Source organism: Salmo salar, chromosome 12 (genome assembly GCF_965601325.2).
Source record: "Salmo salar chromosome 12, fSalSal1, whole genome shotgun sequence".
In the NCBI taxonomy this organism is placed as follows: domain Eukaryota; kingdom Metazoa; phylum Chordata; class Actinopteri; order Salmoniformes; family Salmonidae; genus Salmo; species Salmo salar.
This window is the reverse complement of record NC_138302.1, coordinates 41,758,240-41,777,012: the sequence shown is the minus strand read 5'-3', so window position 1 is coordinate 41,777,012 and position 18,773 is coordinate 41,758,240. Positions and strand designations below refer to the sequence as shown.

Sequence of the window (18,773 nt, the reverse complement as noted above, 5' to 3'; positions counted from 1 at the left end):
TTTAAAGTCCATGCTACGAAATACTAATTGAGTGTATGTAAACTTCTGACCCACTCGGAATGTGATGGAAGAAATAAAAGCTGAAATAATCATTCTCTCTTCTATTATTCTGACATTTCACATTCTTAAAATAAAGTGGTGATCCTAACTGACCTAAGACAGGGAATTTTTACTTGGATTAAATGTCAGGAATTGTGAACGGAGTTTAAATGTATTTGGCTAAGGTGTATGTAAACTTCCGACTGCAACTGTATGTGTTACATTCCATTGAGTTAATGGATCATTATTCACTATACGTTGACAACATGCAGCATGCTAATGAGGTTGACAGTAATACTGGTTTCATGTCACAGTAAAGGAGAAAATTGAGAATTTGTTTTTGCCTCGTGTGAATTTGAATCCCAACTTTGTGGAGCAATATTTGTATATCATTTTTTTTTTTATTAGGGAGAGAAATACTGACATTTCTAGCTAGCCACACAAGCAGAAGCTGTTATTTTCTTTCTAGATTTCTACATGGCGTTTGATACCATTGAACATCAATTCCTTTTTCTTACTTTGGAAAAATGTTGTTTGTTGGAAATGTTTTAAACTGTCAATGAGGACATAAGGACATTAAGTTCAGTAATTTTACAATCAAACACTATTTATCAAACGTGGGGTTCGCCAGTTATGCGGAATTTCAACTTTTCCGGTTTTGACTTTGGAATTATTATCTGTAAGTATCCTTATTGACCCATATATCAAAGGTCTATCAATATTTGGGAGAGGTTAGGATCTCACAGTTGGCTGACTATTGTCAGATTGCCAAAGCACTTGACACCTATTGATTTGTTTTTTGTTATAGGGTTAAAGTTGGAACGTCTCAAAGTGTGATCTCTGTGATAATGTAGAAACTACAATAGGTAACATTCCTGTTAGACAGTGTTGGTATCTGGGTATTCATATTACCAAAAACCACATTGTCAGACAGCAGATTAATTTCTCATCCAGACTGAAGATAGCGACTCTCCTTTTCAATAATTGATTACAAAGAGACCTGTCTATACTAGGCAGAGTTATTTTGGTGAAAGCAGAAGGGTTGTCTTGTTTCATATACCCTGCACTTTCATTATTTGTCCATGAAACTACTTGCAAAGACATTAACAAAGCCTTTGTGGATTTCTTCTGGAAGAATAAGCATAAAAATCTTAAGGAAGCAGTTAAAGCTTGGAAGAAAGCAGGAGGGTTTGATATGTTAGACTTTTTTGATGGAAATAATAACTTTTAAAGTTAACTGGATGCAGAGGTGTATCGTTGCACCTGACTCCATTTGGTACTTCGTTCCACAATATCTTTGAGAAGATTGTTGGTTAGAATTTGTTAACATGTGACTACATCTAAATTGCCCATAAAACTATCAAAACGTCATAAACAACATCTATTGGTGTGGAAGTTGAGCTTCGTACACAACTTTTCCCTTTATCAAACCAAAATCTTGAATAATGAGTTACTTCATTATAATAAAAAACATACATACATAATTTGGTGCTGTGATCAATGCAATCCCCAATGGCTTTATTCACCTAATGAGGTCATATAGGATCTGAGATTCAGTGACTTAACCATAAATGTTTAGTTGGATGAATGGATATTTATGATAAATAATGATCCAAGATGTGGTAAAACAATTAAGAGATGTTTCATTGTCAAAAGAGAGTTACCCCAAGAGAAAGTTTTATTGGAACTCAGTATTCAAGACCCAGATTGGAAAAAAGCATGGTTAATGCCTTGCATGTTTTGTATACCAAACAAGGCTAGAGAGGTCCATTAGAAGGTGCTACATTATTTACACTGTGTACAAAACATTAGGAACACCTACTCTTTCCATGGCGTAGACTGACCAGGTGAATCCAGGTGAAAGCTATGATCCCTTATTGATGTCACCTGTTAAATCCACTTTTATCAGTATAGATGAAGGGGGAGGAGACAGGTTAAAGAAGGATTTTTAAGCCTTAATGGATTGATATATAGATCAGGAAATATACAGGTAGTTCAAAGGATGCAGTCAGTGATATGGTAGGGGCAAGGGTGTATATCCCAGATTTAAATGTCAGAGTATGTAAGTGGTCAACTGATTTTAACTGATTGTGTCAGTGTATGCGGCCGAGTTGATGGCCGTGATTATAGGTTTGAGATGGGTGGAGGAGGTGAAACCCCTCCGAGTGGTGATTTGCTCTGATTCGGCTGCAGTGTTGAGTAGTGTGAAGACGGGCTGGTCAGATAGGGGAGACATGTTTGTGGAGATGATGGTGCTGTTAAAGGGATTGGAGAGGATGAGAGTGGTGGTAAGCTTTTGCTGGGTTCCTGCCCATGTGGGTGTGGAGGGTAATGAGAAGGCTGATGTGGTGGCTAAGAGTGCATGAGGAGAGGGGTTAGATATTCAGGTCCCGTTGGGCCGCAGGGAAGTCAAGTCCTTGATCTGGGCAAAAGGGCTCGATCTTTGGCAAAGGGAGTAGGATGGTGGTAGTAGTAAGGGGAGACAATTTTATCGCATCCACCGGTCAGTTAAGGAAGAGGTGGGGAGTATGGGATGTAGGAGAGGAAGCTGTGTCGAGTAGACTACAGTTTGGGCACACAGGTTTGAATGTCACGTTGTTGATAATAGAGAGACATGAAACAGGTCTGTGTGAGTGTTTAGTGGAGGAAGGGAGAGATTGTGTGACAGGGTTAGAGAGGCTGGATGGGGTTTGGGTGGTGTAGTGGGGGCAGGGAAGTGTTGTCCAGGGCTCTATTTTACTTTCTTAGAGGAACCGGACTAATGAAGACAATTGAATGTAGGTAGGCCGTGACTGGCCTCACAATCCAGTACAGTAGTTGGTAGTGTATGCACTTTAAAAGTTGGATGCGGTCCGCCAACCCAATCTAGAAGAAGACATGGATTGTGTATGTGTGCAATTCAGAGGGTGAATGGGCAAGACAAAATATTTAAGTGTCTTTGAATGGGGTATGGTGGTAGGTGCCAGGCACACCGGTTTGCTAGATGTTTCACGCTCAACAGTTTACTGTGTGTATCAAGAATGGTCTACCACCCAAAGGACATCCAGCCAACTTCACACAACTGTGGGAAGCATTGGAGTCAACATGGGCCCGCATCCCTTTGGAATGCTTTCGACACCTTGTTTTAGTCCATGCCTGATGAATTGAGGTGTTTGAGGGCAAAAGGGGTGTAACTCAATATTAGGAAATTGTTCTTAATGTTGTGTACACTCAGTGTATATCCAACAAACGCCTCTATTTAGAAGTTTATATTTTTTTTTTTTTATCAATGTAATATCCAAATTCTTGGATCTTGTTGTATATTTCTCAAATACGCAGCGTAGTCTAGTGGTTAGAGCGTTGGACTAGTAACTCAAAGGTTGCAAGATCAAATCCCCGAGCTGACAAGGTACAAGTCTTGTTCTGCCCCTGAACAAGGCAGTTAACCCACTGTTCCTAGGCCTTCATTGAAAATAAAATTTGCCTAGTTAAATAAAGGTAAAATATATATATATATATTTTAAATAAGTCTGTTTAAACCTTACCTTGAGCAACAAACAAAAAAATGTTTAACATTGATAAGCTAGATTTTATTGTTAATTTCAATACTGAGTAAATTCAAGATATGTACATTTCCCAAGAACCCAGATTTCAAGCCTTCCCCTATGAATTTGTAGCTTTTAAATTACTTCTGTTACTATGCAATTTGAAGGATCTGTACTGTTGAACATTATAATGCAACATTTTATGTATGATGTGATGTCTTTTTTATTTTATTTAAAATTGTGTACGGTGGTTTTTGATATGTTTTTGCCTGAATTGAATATTGTATTGTCTATTTATTGTTACAAAAAAGAAAAGCTACACAAGCAGAGAGAGAAGCGCAAGAGAGGAGGACGCGCCATATAATAAAGATCTGTTTGTTAACAGATATTTCGGTAAGGACCAAATAAAAACACAGCAGACAAATGCAATTACAGAGACCGTAATAATGAAATGGTTGTTACAGATTAGTGAAAATACAAACCTGCAGTTAGACATTGGGTGACTATAGCGTTAGCTAGAAGGGCTAGCTAGCTATATATTTATTTGGGGGGGGCATTTGAGATGTTCGGCCTGCCCAAATGTGGTAACGTTAGCTAACCATGTGTTTAGCGAACAACAGGCTATATCACTCATGTATTACGTTATGCTTTTCGTGAGCTTTAGAAATGTGGGAACTAGCTAGCTAGCTAAACATTTGGGTTTGCTATTCTCGTGTTTTGCTAGGTAGCTACTAGTCTGAATAACTACGTTGAAGGGCAATTTTTCTGTCTTTAGCCAATGATGCTAGCTAGCTACCCATCTTGCTAATTAACTAGCTAGCTTCTAGGTCGGAGAAGGGGTTTTCATTGCAGGACCAACGCCATATTGGCTGTCTGCTCTTAATATCAATCCAACTAACGTTAGCTAGCTAGCACGACGCCCTTGCTAGAGTAATGTGGTGCACATCCAAATGGATAGTGGCAAAGATGTTGAAATGGCTGGATATAATTTGTCTGTGGTCTCTTCCTATAGCCTTGCAGAATTTGCTGTCTTTGTACAGCCCTTCAGATTTGGAAACCTCTTGTACTGTGACATACTGAGCTTTTAGCTACGTTATTGGCAAATGTGTTTTACGTTGAAGTCTCGGATAAGGGGTTTTCATTGCAGGACCAACGCCATATTGGCTGTCTGCTCTTAATACCAATCTAACGTTAGCTAGCAAGCACGACGCCCTTGCTCGAGTAATGTGGTACACATCCAAATGGATAGTGGCAAACATGTTGAAATGGCTGGATATAATTTGTCTGTGGTCTCTTCCTGTAGCCTTGCAGAATTTGCTGTCTTTCTGCAGCCCTTCACATTTGGAAACCGCTTTAGTACTGTGACAGACTAAGCTTTTAGCTACGTTATTGGCAAATGCGTTTTACAATGAAGTCTCGTTCATGTTGACAGCGTTTTCGTGCCCATGCAATTCCATTGCTATTTCATCTATCTATTTGTCGTGACCAGAGAATGGGGGACAACAACCATGGATTGGGTAGTCCAGGGGTGTATTCATTACGTTTTGCAGCGGAAACCGTTAACCTTTTAAGAATCAAACGAAACGGGGAGGGACCTACCTGAATTTGTCCAATAGAAACTCGTTTTCGTTGGAAACGGTTTCTGTTTGGAGTGAACGATTTCTGTTGCAAAAGTTTTACAACGGTATACCCAGCAGGGGTATAACCATTAGTCCAAACATGGTTGTAATGCATAAATTGAATTTATATTTCATGATTTGAAACTGAATTGAATGAATATTGCATTCAGGTTTAAAATGTGATTTCAAATTGAATATTTATATATACTGCTCAAAAAAATAAAGGGAACACTTAAACAACACATCCTAGATCTGAATGAAATAAATAATCTTATTAAATACTTTTTTCTTTACATAGTTGAATGTGCTGACAACAAAATCACACAAAAATAATCAATGTAAATCCAATTTATCAACCCATGGAGGTCTGGATTTGGAGTCACACTCAAAATTAAAGTGGAAAACCACACTACAGGCTGATCCAACTTTGATGTAATGTCCTTAAAACAAGTCAAAATGTGTCTCAGTAGTGTGTGTGGCCTCCACGTGCCTGTATACCCTCCCTACAACGCCTGGGCATGCTCCTGATGAGGTGGCGGATGGTCTCCTGAGGGATCTCCTCCCAGACGTGGACTAAAGCATCCGCCAACTCCTGGACAGTCTGTGGTGCAACGTGGCGTTGGTGGATGGAGCGAGACATGATGTCCCAGATGTGCTCAATTGGATTCAGGTCTGGGGAACGGGCGGGCCAGTCCATAGCATCAATGCCTTCCTCTTGCAGGAACTGCTGACACACTCCAGCCACATGAGGTCTAGCATTGTCTTGCATTAGGAGGAACCCAGGGCCAACCGCACCAGCATATGGTCTCACAAGGGGTCTGAGGATCTCATCTCGGTACCTAATGGCAGTCAGGCTACCTCTGGCGAGCACATGGAGGGCTGTGCGGCCCCCCAAAGAAATGCCACCCCACACCATGACTGACCCACCGCCAAACCGGTCATGCTGGAGGATGTTGCGGGCAGCAGAACTCTGTCACGTGCTCAGTGTGAACCTGCTTTCATCTGTGAAGAGCACAGGGCGCCAGTGGCGAATTTGCCAATCTTGGTGTTCTCTGGCAAATGCCAAACGTCCTGCACGGTGTTGGGCTGTAAGCACAACCCCCACCTGTGGACGTCGGGCCCTCATACCACCCTCATGGAGTCTGTTTCTGACCGTTTGAGCAGACACATGTACATTTATGGCCTGCTGGAGGTCATTTTGCAGGGCTTTGGCAGTGCTCCTCCTGCTCCTCCTTGCACAAAGGCGGAGTAGCGGTCCTGCTGCTGGGTTGTTGCCCTCCTACGGCCTCCTCCACGTCTCCTGATGTACTGGCCTGTCTCCTGGTAGCGCCTCCATGCTCTGGACACTACGCTGACAGACACAGCAAACCTTCTTGCCACAGCTGGCATTGATGTGCCATCCTGGATGAGCTGCACTACCTGAGCCTCTTGTGTGGGTTGTAGACTCCGTCTCATGCTACCACTAGAGTGAAAGCACCGCCAGCATTCAAAAGTGACCAAAACATCAGCCAGGAAGCATAGGAACTGAGAAGCGGTCTGTGGTCCCCACCTGCAGAACCACTCCTTTATTGGGGGTGTCTTGCGAATTGCCTATCATTTCCACCTGTTGTCTATTCCATTTGCACAACAGCATGTGAAATTTATTGTCAATCAGTGTTGCTTCCTAAGTGGACAGTTTGATTTCACAGAAGTTTGATTGACTTGGAGTTACATTGTGTTGTTTAGGTGTTCCCTTTATTTTTTTGAGCAGTGTATTTTGAATATTTATATACCATATATATGGTAGATTGCATTCATAGTTTGTAAACTTGATAAAGACAATCATTTAAGTTGATCAAAGTTTCATAATTTCAAATTCAAAACCAGAGACAACACCCTCGTACTTTGCCAGCCAGGATAGGTAAAGGAGCACGTATCGGATCAAACTGTCTATGGTAAACAACAGCTTCTGGTGGTTTCTGAAGCCAATGTGGCATGATGACCACAGGCCTTGCAAGGATATTATAGAAGGGAGTGGCACAAAAAAAAAAACTTTTCACTCCATATTTAATCTTGTGACTGACTGGGTTCGAACCAGGTCTCCTGCATGTCACAAGACTGTGTTGGCCCACTTGGCTAAAGCCTATAGGGACAAGTTCAGGAAGTTAATGTAAAGGACGACGCGCTGCTTTCTTATTGAGTATTGTTTCCCCCCGATTCAGCTCATATCGAGACTCGAACTCAGGACCTCTGCCTCGCAAACACATGATACTGCCCTCTTGAAGAGTTCCAACCCCCCGCACTGTTGAAAAGGTCCTTCAATTGTGCAAGGGGTGACACTTCAGGCTGATGAGTGAGTTTCACAAATCCCCATCTGCTACATTCACCCCCCCAAACTCACTCCATAGCGACTCCAGTGGTTGAGCTGAGCGCAACTGTAGATCTGAGTCCAGTGGCACCATTGTATATGAAGATGGCGCTGACAGACATGCTTCTAGCTCCTAAGCAACTTTCCAGTTTTTTTTGTTGGTGTGATTTCTTCCATTATTAGCCCAGAACGGGTTTTGTGTTATTACATACAGACAGCAATAACTTTTGGATATCAGAGCGGCGGTAACTCGCCAGCATTACAACCAGAAATATGACTTTCCCAAATTGGATCCTTTGTTCGTACCCCCCAGGGCAACTGAACTTATCCCAGAGGCTGCTCCAAGACGCTGCTGGTGGAGAAGAGGTATTCTGAGTGGACTTGTAGTCCGACTCAGGAGGCGTGCACACCATCCACCACTTCCGAGTATATTATTCGCTAATGTTCGGTCCCTGGACAATAAAGTAGACGAGCTCAGGGCGAGGATCTCCTTCCAGAGAGACATCAGGACTGCAACATACTGTTTCATAAAATCATGGCGCTCTCCAGATATACAGTCCCCATTCATACAGCCAGCTGGGTTCTCAGTACATCGCTCAGACAGGAATAAAGAACTCTCCAGGAAGAAGGAAGGTTGTGTATGTTTCATGATTAACTACTCATAATGTGATTGTGATAATGTACAGGAACTCAAGTCCTTTTGTTCCCTCAACCTAGAATACCTCACAATCAAATGCCGACCATATTACCTCTCGAGAATTCTCTTTGGTTATAGTCACAGCCGTGTTTATTCCCCCTCAAGCCGATACCACGATGGCCCTCAAGGAATTACACTGGACTTTGTGCAAACTGGAAACCAGAATAACATTGGCGTATACAGTGACTGAGTTCACCAGGAAGTGTATAGGGGATGTGGTTCCCACTGTGACTATTAAAATCTACGCAAACCAAAAACGGTGGATAGGTGACGGCATTCGCGCAAAACCTAAAGCGCAAACCACCACATTTAACCACAGCAAGGTGACTGGGAATATGGTTGAATACAAACTGTAGTTATGCCCTCCGTAAGGCAAGCAAACAGGCAAAATGTCGGTACAGAGACAGTGGAGTAGCAATTCAATGGCTCAGACACGATACTTATATGGCAGATTTACTAATGGAAAATCAGCCAAGACACGGACACCGGCGTCTTGCTCCCGGACAAGCTAAACACCTTTGCCCACTTTGAGGATAACACAGTGCCAACGACACGGCCCACTCCCAAGGACTGGGGGCTCTCGTTCTCCGTGGCCAATGTGAGTAAGACATTTAAGCGTGTTAACCCCCCGCAAGGCTGCCGGCCCAGACGGCACCCCTAGCCAAGTCCTCAGAGCATGCGCAGACCAGCTGGCAGGAGTGTTTACCGACATTTTCAATCTCTCCCTATCCCAGTCTGCTGTTCCTACTTGCTTCAAGATGTCCACTATTGTTCCTGTACCCAAGAAAGCAACGGTAACTGAACTAAAGGACTATAGCTAAGACTTCAACACAATAGTACCCTCCAAGCGCATCATTACCTCGGGGCCCTGGGTCTGAACCCTGCCCTGTGCAACTGGGTCCTGGACCTCCTGATGGACTGACCCCAGGTGGTGAAGGTAGGAAACAACACCACCACGGCTGATCCTCAAAACAGGGGCCCCACAAGGATGAGTGCTCAGCCCCCTCCTGTACTCCCTGTTCACCCATGCACGCCTCCAACTCAATCATCGAGTTTGCAGACAACACAACAGTAGTAGGCCTGATTACCAACAATACAAAAATGACGAGACAGCCTACAGGGAGGAGGTGAGGCCCTGGCGGAGTGGTGCCAGGAAAATAACCTCAACGTCAACAAAACAAAGGAGCTGACCGTGTATTTCAGGGAACAGCAGAGGGAGCATGCCTCTATCCACATCGACGGGACCGCAGTGAAGGTGAAAAGCTTCAAGTTCCTCTGTGTACACATCGCTGACAATCTGAAATGGTCCACCAAATCAAAGTTTATTTGTCACATGCGCCGAATACAACAGGTGTAGACCTTACAGTGAAATGCTCACTTACAGGCTCTAACCAATAGTGCAAAAAAGGTATTAGGTGAACAATAGGTAAGTAAAGAAATAAAACGACAGTGAAAAATTACAGTAGCGAGGCTACATACAGACACCGGTTAGTCAGGCTGATTGAGGTAGTATGTACATGTACAGTGAGGGAAAAAAGTATTTGATCCCCTGCTGATTTTGTACGTTTGCCCACTGACAAAGAGAGGATCAGTCTATAATTTTAATGGTAGGTTTATTTTAACAGTGAGAGACAGAATAACAACAAAAATATCCAGAAAAACGCATGTCAGAAATGTTATATTGATTTGCATTTTAATGAGGGAAATAAGTATTTGACCCCCTCTCAATCAGAAAGATTTATGGCTCCCAGGTGTCTTTTATACAGGTAACGAGCTGAGATTAGGAGCACACTCTTAAAGGGAGGGCTCCTAATCTGTTTGTTACATGTATAAAAGACACCTGTCCACAGAAGCAATCAGTCAATCAGATTCCAAACTCTCCACCATGGCCAAGACCAAAGAGCTCTCCAAGGATGTCAGGGACAAGATTGTAGACCATACACAAGGCTGGAATGGGCTACAAGACCATCGCCAAGCAGCTTGGTGAGAAGGTGACAACATTTGGTGCGATTATTGGCAAATGGAAGAAACACAAAAGAACTGTCAATATCCCTCGGCCTGGGGCTCCATGCAAGATCTCACCTCGTGGAGTGGCAATGATCATGAGAACGGTGAGGAATCAGCCCAGAACTACACGGGAGGATCTTGTCAATGATCTCAAGGCAGCTGGGACCATAGTCACCAAGAAAACAATTGGTAACACACTACGCCGTGAAGGAATGAAATCCTGCAGCACCCGCAAGGTCCCCCTGCTCAAAAATACATATATGTGCCCATCTGAAGTTGTCCTCTGAATCATTCAGATGTTCATTGGCAAACTGGTGAAAGTGTTGTGGTCAGATGAGACCAAAATGGAGCTCTTTGGCATCAACTAAACTCGCCGTGTTTGGAGGAGGAGGAATGCCGCCTATGACCCCAAGAATCCCATCTCCACCGTCAAACATGGAGGTAGAAACATTATGTTTTGGGGGTGTTTTTTTTGCTAAGGGGACAGGACAACTTCACCGCATCAAAGGGACGATGGACTGGGCCATGTACCGTCAAATCTTGGGTGAGAACCTCCTTCCCTCAGCCAGGGCATTGAAAATGGGTCGTGGATGGGTATTCCAGCATGACAATGACCCAAAACACAGGGCCAAGGCAACAAAGGAGTGGCTCAAGAAGAAGCACATTAAGGTCCTGGAGTGGCCTAGCCAGTCTCCAGACCTTAATCCCATAGAAAATCTGTGGAGGGAGCTGAAGGTTCGAGTTGCCAAACGTCAGCCTCGAAACCATAATGACTTGGAGAAGATCTGCAAAGAGGAGTGGGACAAAATCCCTCCTGAGATGTGTGCAAACCCGGTGGCCAACTACAAGAAACGTCTGACCTCTGATTGCCAACAAGGGTTTTGCCACCAAGTACTAAGTCATGTTTTGCAGAGGGGTCAAATACTTATTTCCCTCATTAAAATGCAAATCATTTTATAACATTTTTGACATGCGTTTTTCTGTATTTTTTTGTTGTTTTTCTGTCTCTCACTGTTCAAATAAACCTACCATTAAAATTATAGACTGATCATTTCTTTGTAAGTGGGCAAACGTACAAAATCAGCAGGGGATCAAATACTTTTCCCCCCCACTGTACATGAATGTATAGTTAAAGTGACAATGCATATATGATAAACAGAGAGTAGCATCAGCGTAAAAGAGGGGTTGGGGGGTACACAATGCAAATAGTCCAGCTTGCCATTTGTTTACCTGTTCAGGAGTCTTATGGCTTGGGGGTAAAAACTGTTGAAGCCCTTTTGTCCTAGACTTGGCACTCCGGTACTGCTTGCCATGCGGTAGTAGAGAGAACAGTCTATGACTGGGGTGGCTGGGGTCTTTGACAATTTTTAGGGCCTTCCTCTGACACCGCCTGGTGTAGAGGTCCTGGATGGCAGGCAGCTTAGCCCCAGTGATGTACTGGGCCGTACGCACTACCCTCTGTAGTGTCTTGCGGTCGGGGGCCGAGTAATTGCCGGACCAGGCAGTGATGCAACCAGTCAGGATGCTCTTGATGTTGCAGCTGTAGAACCTTTTCAGGACCTCAGGACCCATGCCAAATCTTTTTAGTTTCCTGAGGGGGAATAGGCTTTGTTGTGCCCTCTTCACGACCGTCTTGGTTTGTTTTTGGCCATTCTAGTTTGTTGGTGATGTGGACACCAAGGAACTTGAAGCTCTCAACCTGCTCATCTACAGCCCCGTTGATGAGAATGGGGGCGTGCTCGGCCCTCCTTTTCCTTAGTCCACAATCATGTCCTTTAGTTTTGGTTACGCTGAGGGATAGGTTGTTATTCTGGCACCACCCGGACAGGTCTCTGACCTCCTCCCTAATAGGCTGTCTCGTCGGTGATCAGGCCTACCACTGTTGTGTCGTCTGCAAACTTAATGATGGGGGCCTACCACGTGTTTAAAGCGCAACTGAAGGCAATAAACAACTTATATCGATGCCACTTATCTGATAGAAAACGGCCCAAGTCAAACATTTATTCTAGTTTCAAAACCGACTAAAGTGTAAATAGGATAATTTTGCTCATAAAGTCAGTCTCGTCCAAAACATTTTTTTTTAAGTGAGTTTGTCATGACTTGAGGGTTTGGTTTTGATTTCAACAAGGCTAACTTGCCCACTAACACGGGATACACACTGCTGCGCACTATCCAATCCTACCGCAGAACACACATACAGTGAGACAGACCTGCCCAGCAGTGCAACGGATCAGAGTTTGTTTACATAAGACATGTCACACCTTGGCTTGAAGTAAAATTGCACGACTAAAACTTCCTCTGCAAAAACGTCAACTCAAGAAATCTGTAATTTATTTAATCTTAGATTGACTATTTTGAGTAAATGATACTGGCATTGTTTGGCCTCAAATTATGCTTAAAACTATGATTTTGATATCTTGGATGGCCAGTCATTGCATCAATAGCCATCTATGAATTTGAAAGTGGTTATATTTCTCCAGGCCTTTTCCTCAGTTTTTACCCAAAATAGAGGCGAGGTGCCGCTTTGTTTTTGTTTCAACTGCGGATTGCCATGTTAAGATGGCTAGGTGGGACAACCACAGTTGACCTCACTTATTGTCCATTGTTGCTGATGTGGACCATGTTGTCAGGTGCTTTCACAGGAGTGACCATTGTCCCCTGTATGTTTTGTGGAAAGATTCCCACACAATTGAGATATTGTAGTGTGCTGAAGCTTTGAGTTCACACATATGCAGGTGGTTGTTTTTTCTCTAGCATTTTGCATACAAAATAAGGAATATGCGAGGCTACATTTTAGTGTAGGCCCAGGCTTACGTTTTTCATGGGGCAGGGTCTGAATACAATCCTCAGTGCGAGACTGATGACGCAGCAGACCTGATTTTAGGTTTGTCCGTAGTATGTTCAGGAATTAGGCTTCAGAGTCTCTTGATAGTCATGATCTATATACAAAAATATTGGGAGGCAAAACATTTTAAAAATAGAAACCCGTTGACACCATCACAACAGGAAGAAAAAACAAATGCAAAAAGATTAAAAATATATTGTGTTCTGCCAACCAATGAAGGGAATACGCAGAGGAAAAAGACCTGAAATCAGATTTGACAATTATTTTCTTATAGTACAAGGTAACTCCCAGTTTGGTGTGTTTGGTGGGAGATGAGAATCAGTCTTCCAACTGACCGGTTCATTACCATATTACTATACCTTATTTGCATATGTAGGCCATATAGTTGACATCATTTTACATAAAACACTTTAGAAATGAGTAAGGATAAGCTATCGTGGGAAACTTGAGCAATGAAATACAAGTTTTCAATGGCATGGATGTTTGTTTATTTCACTCTTATGGATTTCGGTGATGAATGAAATGTATTTTCATGCTTGATGTCAACATGAGAAATTATGAGATGCATAATCTTTGTGGAATATATTAGTGAATGGCTTTTTGACGAGGCAGCCATTTGAAAGAGTTTGTGCTCTAATTGTTGAAGCCAATTTACTGCATTTCTCCTGATGCAAAACAAAAGCTGATATGGGGTTGAATCAAGAGTGTTTTGTACATGTTGTTCACTAAGGATGCCTACATTTGCCTGCTTTTTGCTCATGTTTTTGCTTCCATTTCCTATTGTTTTGTTAGTCAAGAATTTAATTAAATTGCTTGCTGTCAGGATTGGCTTGTATATCCCGTGCCACAGTTTTAACGAAGCACCATTATTACAGGTAAGCTTGTGAATATGTCCTGAACAGGCTAATTCAACTGACTTCCAGTCCAACCCCCACAACTTTGTCTGCTCTTCATGGTTTTTACCAGTAATTATTAGCTTTGTTAGGCTATATTCATTGGCCTTATTGATTCCCTTTTGGGCTAGTGTCCCTTTTGGGATAGTGTATTGTGGAAACCTCTGAAGGTGAGCAGAGCTAAGAATGACCTACCAAGGTATGAGTGGTATAGAGGAAGAGCATGGTATGTTGGTGGCTTTCTTTGACAAGATACCACATTATCCAAAAGCCCCAAGTAAATGTCTCCACTTCATGACCTGATCTCCTTCTGTTGACCACATTTTCTACTTGCTTTTTAATAGGTTGTCTTTCACCTTTAGTGTTTTAATGTTATGCATTTATGCGATAACACATGGCCTAATTTTTCTGATCCTCTCAGAATTTTAAACAATTAATTCAATTTGTATTCGCCGAATACAACAGGTGTAGGTAGACCTTAGTGAAATGATTACTTACAGTGGGGGAAAAAAGTATTTGATCCCCTGCTGATTTTGTACGTTTGCCCACTTACAAAGACATGATCAGTCTATAATTTTAATGGTAGGTTTATTTGAACAGTGAGAGACAGAATAACAAAAAAATCCAGAAAAACGCATGTCAAAAATGTTATAAAATGATTTGCATTTAATGAGGGAAATACGTATTTGACCCCTCTGCAAAACATGACTTAGTACTTGGTGGCAAAACCCTTGTTGGCAATCAGAGGTCAGATGTTTCTTGTAGTTGGCCACCAGGTTTTCACACATCTCAGGAGGGATTTTGTCCCACTCCTCTTTGCAGATCTTCTCCAAGTCATTAAGGTTTCGAGGCTGACGTTTGGCAACTTGAACCTTCAGCTCCCTCCACAGATTTTCTATGGGATTAAGGTCTGGAGACTGGCTCGGCCACTCCAGGACCTTAATGTGCTTCTTCTTGAGCCACTCCTTTTGTTGCCTTGGCCCTGTGTTTTGGGTCATTGTCATGCTGGAATACCCATCCACGACCCATTTTCAATGCCCTGGCTGAGGGAAGGAGGTTCTCACCCAAGATTTGACGGTACATGGCTCCGTCCATCGTCCCTTTGATGCGGTGAAGTTGTCATGTCCCCTTAGCAGAAAAACACCCCCAAAGCATGATGTTTCCACCTCCATGTTTGACGGTGGAGATGGTGGTCTTGGGGTCATAGGCAGCATTCCTCCTCCTCCAAACACGGCGAGTTGAGTTGATGTCAAAGAGCTCCATTTTGGTCTCATCTGACCACAACACTTTCACCAGTTGTCCTCTGAGTCATTCAGATGTTCATTGGCAAACTTCAGACGGGAATGTATATGTATTCTTGAGCAGGGGGACCTTGCGGGCGCTGCAGGATTTCAGTCCTTCACGGCGTAGTGTGTTACCAATTGTTTTCTTGGTGACTATGGTCTCAGCTGCCTTGAGATCATTGACAAGATCCTCCCGTGTAGTTCTGGGTTGATTCCTCACCGTTCTCATGATCATTGCAACTCCACGAGGTGTGATCTTGCATGGAGCCCCAGGCCGAGGGATATTGACAGTTCTTTTGTGTTTCTTCCATTTGCCAATAATCGCACCAAATGTTGTCACCTTCTCACCAAGCTGCTTGGCGATGGTCTTGTAGCCCATTCCAGCCTTGTTTAGGTCTACAGTCTTGTCCCTGACATCCTTGGAGAGCGCTTTGGTCTTGGCCATGGTGGAGAGTTTGGAATCTGATTGATTGATTGCTTCTGTGGACAGGTTTCTTTTTTACAGGTAACAAGCTGTGGTTAGGAGCACTCCCTTTAAGAGTGTGATTCTAATCTCAGCTCGTTACCTGTATAAAAGACACCTGGGAGCCAGAAATCTTTCTGATTGAGAGGGGGTCAAATACTTATTTCCCTCATTAACCTCTATGGGCTAGGTGGGACGCAGGCGTCCCCCCCGTGGTGCACTCCATCAACAGCAGGTGCATTTCAAGAGCGGCAAATTTGAATCCAAATAAATGTCAAAATTCAAATTTTTCAAACATACAACTATTTTACACCCTTTGAAAGATAAACATCTCCTTAATCTAACCACGTTTTACGATTTCAAAAAGGTTTTACGGCGAAAGCATAAATTTAGAGTATGTTAGGACAGTACATTTACAAGAGTTGTGTGTAATGTTTTGTCAATTCAAAGACAGGGTCACCAAAACCATAAAACCAGCTAAAATGATGCACTAACCTTTTACAATCTCCATCAGATGACACTCCTAGGACATTATGTTAGACAATGCATGCCTTTTTAGTTCTATCAAGTTCATATTTATATCCAAAAACAGCGTTTTACTATGGCATTGATGTTGAGGAAATCGTTTCCCTCCAATAACCGGCAGTCAAGTCAGCGTCACAAATTAAATAATTAAAATTAGAAAACATTGGTAAAATATTATATTGTCATTTAAAGAATTATAGATTTACATCTCTTGAACGCAATCAACTTGCCAGATTTAAAAATAACCTTACTGGGAAATCACACTTTGCAATAATCTGAGCACTGCGCCCAGAAAAATACGCGTTGCGATACAGACTAGTCGTCATGTTGGGGAGATCTAAAATCGAAAATACTATGTAAATAATCCATTACCTTTGATTCTCTTCATCAGATGTCACTTCCAGGTATCACAGGTCCATAACGAATGTAGTTTTGTTCAAAAAAGCTCATCATTTATGTCCAAAAATCTCCGTCTTGTTAGCACATGATCTAAGCCCGCCGGACTTCACTTCATGAACGAGGGGAAAAAATATATTTACGTTCGTTCAAACATGTCAAACGTTGTATAGCATAAATCATTAGGGCCTTTTTTAACCAGAACATGAATAATATTCAAGGTGGACGAATGCATACTCTTTTATAACGTATTGGAACGAGGGTACCCAACATGAACTCGCGCGCCAGGTGTCTAATGGGACATCATCGTTCCATGGCTCTTGTTCGGTCAGATCTCCCTCCAGAAGACTCAAAACACTTTGTAAAGGCTGGTGACATCTAGTGGAAGCAATAGGAAGTGCCAAAATATTCCTCAGCCCCTGTGTTTTTCAATGGCATAGGTTTAAAGGTAATACAACACATCAGGTATCCACTTCCTGTCAGAAAATGTCTCAGGGTTTTGCCTGCCAAATGAGTTCTGTTATACTCACAGACACCATTCAAACAGTTTTAGAAACTTTAGAGTGTTTTCTATCCATATATAATAAGTATATGCATATTCTAGTTACTGGGTAGGATTAGTAACCAGATTAAATCGGGTACATTTTTTTTATCCAGCCGTGCAAATACTGCCCCCTAGCCCTAACAGGTTAAAATGCAAATCAATTTATAACATTTCTGACATGCGTTTTTCTGGATATTTTTGTTATTCTGTCTCTCACTGTTAAAATAAACCTACCATTAAAATTCTAGACTGATCCTTTCTTTGTCAGTGGGCAAACGTACAAAATCAGCAGGGGATCAAATACTTTTTTCCCCCACTGTACAAGCCCTTAACCAACAATGCAGTTAAGAAAAATAAGTGTTAAGTAAAAAATGTAAATAACATAGTTAAAGAGCAGCAGTAAAATAACAGTAGCGAGGCTATATACAGGGGGTACCGGTACAGAGTCAGTGTGCGGGGGCATAGGTTAATTGAGGTAATATGTACATGTAGGTAGAGTTAGTGACTATGCATAGATAATAACCAGAGTACCAGCAGCATAAAAGAGGGGGTGGGGGGACAATACAAATAGTCTGGGTAGCCATTTGATTAGCTGTTCAGGAGTCTTATGTCTTGGGGGTTAAGAAGTCTTTTGGACCTAGACTTGGCGCTCCGGTACCACTTGCCGTGCGGTAGCAGAGAGAACAGTCTATGACTAGGGTGGTTGTAGTCTGACTATTTTTAGGGCCCTATGAAATCCGCTTATTTTTTCCCAAATTCCATTTTTTTCTATTTTTGTCTGAATTGTGTGTTTTACAATTTATGCTTATTTTATCATCAAAAAGAGTGTCTAATAATGTGAATGAATAAAACGTCAACAATTTAATAAGATAACAGTATATTTGTGATGATGCAATACAACATTGCACAATTTTTTTTATCAAGGCAAGTGCTTCAATACAGTTCTAAGTGTTTAATTATAAACGAAAAAAAGTCATGCAGGAATCTAGGCAACAATGCAGCATGCGATAGTCAAAACCTAGAGTTATACTTATGTACAAAAAAAACACATTGCATTCATTGTTTTTTTGTCAAAGAAAGTGTTTCATTGTAAATGGAAAGAAGAAAAAAAAGATTCAGGCAATGATGCAGCAATAGGCAAAACCTATGGAACTACCTTATGAGCTCCTATGTCTGTCCATTGTAAGTTTTCCATCTATCACAGACATCTCCATTGAAGTACATGATTGTCAGCCTATTTGTGTTGAGCTCAGTGAGTGCCTCTCGCTTGTCTGTGAGTAGAGTCTTGTATTTTCTGAAACTCCTCTCACAGTCGACTGAGCTGACTGGGAAGTAATGTAGGGCACTGCCACTTCTGAAACTCTTGGGAATCTCGCACTCAGGCCCCTCCAGTAATCAGAAAGCTCCAAAGCAGGTGAGGGCTCCCTGTACACACAAAGCTGATAGGCAATCCATTCTTCACTGAGCTCTGTTGATGGGCTTGTGATGGGTTTCAGTTGTTTGTAAGCGTCAATCTGCTTTTCCATGGCTGGAGCCTGCCTAGGATCGAACACCCTAGCCAGCCGGTAGTCCTCTGGCTGGATGTGTGTCC

The 18,773-nt window shown here is 42.3% G+C and overlaps 1 protein-coding gene across 1 annotated transcript in view; it reads left to right on the top strand.

Moving 5' to 3' along the window:
• The first annotated feature begins 3,787 nt into the window (after positions 1–3,787).
• The window catches only part of LOC106565031 (RNA-binding protein 12), a 32,188-nt gene continuing 17,202 nt past the window's right edge, over positions 3,788–18,773 (top strand). Inside the window, exon 1 of the mRNA XM_014131609.3 lies at positions 3,788–3,956. The gene's annotated coding sequence lies outside the window, so the exon portion shown is untranslated. The remainder of the gene's footprint in view (positions 3,957–18,773) is intronic.